Genomic DNA, 4,639 nt, shown 5'->3' with positions numbered 1-4,639 from the left:
TGCTTCAAAAGAGGGGAATGGAATGGCTCCAGAGTAGAAAGTTTGGAAGTGGATGGCCAAGAGGGATCAAACCAGAGAAGAGTCAGAAAAACAGAGTGGGGAACACTGATTGGATTTCCTAAACCTTTGTAGTTTCTCCAATAAAAGATATGGTTTCTCCCTGTAGAAAGCAGCACCTTCCCAGCTGGTCCCAAATCTCGCTACTGAGACCCTGAAGAGGTGTGTTTTTTGTTTTAATGACAAGCTTAACTGGAACTGGGAGTAGGCTCTTGATTCTGTGTCAATTTTGTTAGCCTTGTCCATCATCCCCTTAATTACATCAGTCATACCCTTAACTCAAAGAGGGCTCCTTTGCCTGGCATGAGAGAAAGCCAGGAAAAGGATCTGTGGTTAACCCATTTCTTCCCCTATGAATAATTTTTTGGAAGCAGAGTTCCAAGGGGTCATGTATGTGGGAACGGCTGAGGAGCCATCAAGAAAACAAGAGGGAGCTCTTCTCTGCGGCACTGCCTATGGAGGTGGCAGCCATCTCCTACTAGGCATCATGGCCACCCTCAGACCCCTCACAAAGCCCAAGATTATCAGAAAGAGGACCAAGAAGTTCATCTGGCACCAGTCAGACTGATATGTGAAAATTAAGCAGAACTGGCGGAAACCCAGAGGCATTGACAATAGAGTGCACAAGCGATTCAAGGGCCAGATCTTGATGCCCAGCAAAGGTTATGGGGGCAACAAGAAAACAAAGCACATGCTGCCCAGCGGCTTTGAGAAGTTCCTGGTCCACAGGGTCAAGGAGCTTGAAGTGCTGCTGATGTGCAATAAATCTTACTATGATGAGATTGCTCACAACATCTCCTCCAAGAACCACAAAGCCATTGTGGAAAGAGCAGCCCAGCTGGCCATCAGAGTCACCAATCCCAATGCCAGGCTGTGCAGTGAAGAAAATGAATAGACAGCTCATGCACACATTTTGTTTGTGTTAATAAGACCATAAAACTCAGCAAAAAAAAAAAAAAGAGAGCAGTTGTCAGTCTGTCAAGTCTGCCCTGCCTCTCCCATCTCTGTGCCCAGCTTCTATTCCCCATCACCATCCTGTCAAGCTCTGGTCATCTCTTTTCATTCCTCACATCTCTCACATCCATCTCTCAAAGTAATGGATTCTGGGGGCTTCCCTGGTGGCGCAGTGGTTGAGAATCTGTCTGCCAATGCAGGGGACACGGGTTTGAGCCCTGGTCTGGGAAGATCCCACATGCCGCGGATTAACTGGGCCCGTGAGCCACAACTACTGAGCCTGCGCATCTGGAGCCTGTGCTCCGCAACAAGAGAGGCCGCGATAGTGAGAGGCCCGCGCACCGCGATGAAGAGTGGCCCCCGCTCGCCGCAACTAGAGAAAGCCCTCGCACAGAAACGAAGACCCAACACAGCCAAAAATAAATAAATAAAAAAAAGTAATGGATTCTGAGCTTATGTTTATTGACCACTCAGTGGACAAACCCACTGAGTCCATCAATACACTGAAATTCTTAAAAGGTTGAATTCAACAAATCTTCTGTATTATAAACTCTGTTGATATCCCAATATCCTCCACCTAGGTATTCACATCTGGGTGGGGTGGTGGAAATGGAGTGGTAGTACAAAAGAAGGATCTGGAGCTGGGGGGTACCCACCCCATATGTGCCACAATGTCTGTGCCCTCTTATCCACTCTTTCTGGAATACCATGGAGAGACTGTGGGTCCCCTACTGGTGTTCCAACTTTCTCTAACCCCAAATCCATGCAACTAATTCTAGGAAAGGGGGGATTAGGCGTTGGCCCTACTGGGACTTCTCTGGTGACTCTCCTAAAAAATCATTCCATAAAGGGGCTATTCCTGCATGAGGCTGAGGAAATACAGAGGTGAGAAAAACCAACTGGGAGGTGCTCAAATGTAGCCATACAGAGGTAAAGGGGAACATGAATGTTGTCCTGGTTGGTGTCTTCAGGCCAGATCTAAGAGGAGAGGCTGGCTGCCCTTTCATTCCATGGACCAGGGTTGGCAGAAGTTTCCCAGGTTTCTGAAATTTTCAAACCTTCCTCAGACTTCGGGCCTCTTTCCACATAGTGACCAACTGTAAAAGCTTTGAAAGGAAAAGGTACCATGCAATTGTCTTTAGGGAGATCTTAACAGGGGGGGCAAAGAGGTGTGAGGAGAGCTGGTGCCCCTCACTCAGGCGTGAGGACCCCCAGAGATTGAATGGGTAGGAAGCAGCCTGAGGCTCTTGCAGTTTGTAGGAAAGAAAAAGGAGGCATGAGGTAGTACCAGCTGCAAGGCTTCTACGGCTCCCGGTTCAGGAAGAGAATCCCCAGAGTAGGAAAGAAAAGAACCCAGCTGAATGGCTAGGTCCTGGCAAGTAAGGAAGAAACAGGGCTCAGGGAGCTAACTTGGTTTGGCAAAAAGACCCTTATGGGGGCTTAACCCTGATGGCTTCCCCAGCATATTAAGACCACCCTCAGGAACAGTCCTACTTTGTTGATGATCATATAGGGGTTCATCTTCAAAAAAGTATTTAACACTGATATCAGCTCATTAACATCTGGGAGCTGGAGAAAGAAAAAGGGGGAGGGCAAAGACTAAGGCCATGTGCCTTGCTTGCCTCACTGGCCTCGTGGAGGCGGAAACTCCCCCTCAGTCCCTTTCCAAATCCTCACACGATAGACACAACACCCTCCCATTGTTCTATAGAGAACAGTGGTCTGGATTCTGCCAGTGCTGACCCTTCCCTGCCACCAACATTTGTGTGCCTGTCTCAATTTAAAGGCTCTTGGGGACTGGGCTGGGAATCAAATTCTCCATCATAAAGGGGCTTCTTTGGGAATTCACTGGCGGTCCAGTGGTTAGGACTCTGTGCTTTCACTGCTGAGGGCGCAGGTTCGATCCCTGGTCAGGGAAATATGATCCCACAAGCCGCACAGGGCGTGGCCAAAAAAAAAAAAAAAAGAGGGGCTTCTTTAAGTAGGGACAGATTTCTCCTCTCAGAGTCAATGACTCTCCAAGAGTGGGCTTAGGTTTCCTCCATCCAATTGGAGGCACATGTAGTGGGTTGAATCGTGGCCCCCAAATGATATGTCCACCCATAACCTCAGAATATGACCTGATTTTGAATAAGCGTCCTTGCAGAGTTAATTAAGGTAAGGATCTCAAAAGGAGATCATCCTGGACTAGGGTGGGTCCTAAATCCAAGAATGAGTATCCTTATAAGACAGACAAGGGGACAACACAGAGACACAGAAGGAGAAGGTCATGTGAAGACAGAGCAGAGATTGGAGTGATGGGTCTACAAGCCAAGGAATGCCAAGGATTGCTGCCAGCCCCCAGAAGCTAGGAAAGAGGCATGGGATGGATTCTCCTCAGAGCCTCCAGAACAAACCAACCTTGTGGACACCTTAGTTTTGAACTTCTGACCTCCAGAACTGTGAGAGAATAAATTTCTGTTGTTTAAAGCCACCAAGTTTGTGATAATTTGTTACTGCAGCCTTAGAAAGCTAATACACACCCCAAGAATGAGGTTGGGTCTCCCTCATCAGGTCTCCCTAAGGACGGGGTATATATCTTGGGTGGAGGCTATCTTTTCTGGGTCAAACTCAGGATAGCAGTAAAGAGCTGAAGGTCTTGGGAGGGCCCCTCACCAAGTGAAGGCTGAGGTTGAGCCTTAAGCCATGAACTTGCACTTGCTGGTAGAGCTCCCTGCACTTGCCCAGGGTGCTATAAGGCTGCTGCCAGGGTCTGGAGCTCTGACCCCTCTTCCTAGAGAGCTGAGAGGCAAGGTCCCCATTGCTTGGCAATACCTTCTTCAATGCTGCTTTGGTTGCTAGGAGAGGAGCCAAGAACAACAAACAGGACCCAGGCTCTGGTGTTGACAGTGGGAAGAGGACCTGGCTTTGACCTCAGCCTGGGGAGGAACTGCTCTGCCAGGCCACACTGGGGCTACAATCCTGGGGACCCCCTGGATAACTTCCACCCCTCCCCAACACACACACACACACACACACACACACACACACACACACACTAGAAGAGCATTTCACACCTCAAAGTACCTCCCTGGACTTCCCTGGTGGCACAGTGGTTAAGAATACGTCTGTCAATGCAGGGGACACGGGTTCGATCCCTGGTCCAGGAAGATCCCACATGCCGCAGAGCAACTAAGCCCTTGCGCCACAACTACTGAGCTTGTGCTCTAGAGCCTGAGAGCCAGAACTACTGAGCCCATGTGCCGCAACTACTGAAGACTGCGTGCCTAGAGCCCGTTCTCCACAACAAGAGAAGCCACCTCAATGAGAGGCCCACGCACCACAATGAAGAGTAGCCCTTGCTCACTGCAACTAGAGAAAGCCTGCGTGCAGCCAAAAATTAAAGAAAAAAAAGTAACTCCCTGTCACCTACTTCATCTGATCCTCCTACCCTCTGAAGCCCACAGAGCAGCAGTTATGATGCCCATATTACAGAGAAAACTAAGCTGCAAACAGGCAAGCTGGATCCTTGGCTAGCAGGTGAGAGAGGTGGGACTAGAAAGGAGACAGGCCTATAGGCTTTAGGCCAGCACCCTTCCCCTTCCCGTGTGGGATCCTATCCTTGAGCTGAGAGGGGTTCCCCAGGTCC

At 49.3% G+C, this 4,639-nt stretch overlaps 1 pseudogene across 1 annotated transcript; it reads left to right on the top strand.

Moving 5' to 3' along the window:
- Positions 1 to 522: 522 nt before the first annotated feature.
- LOC309643041 (large ribosomal subunit protein eL32 pseudogene) lies at positions 523 to 976 on the top strand (annotated as a pseudogene). The gene has a single exon. The product of its transcript is annotated as a large ribosomal subunit protein eL32 pseudogene (transcript).
- The last annotated feature ends 3,663 nt before the right edge of the window (positions 977 to 4,639 follow it).

This window comes from Balaenoptera physalus, assembly GCF_965194825.1.
Source record: "Balaenoptera physalus genome assembly, chromosome: 14".
In the NCBI taxonomy this organism is placed as follows: Eukaryota; Metazoa; Chordata; class Mammalia; order Artiodactyla; family Balaenopteridae; genus Balaenoptera; species Balaenoptera physalus.
The sequence above is the reverse complement of the archived record's forward strand: the minus strand, read 5'-3'. Positions and strand labels throughout refer to the sequence as shown.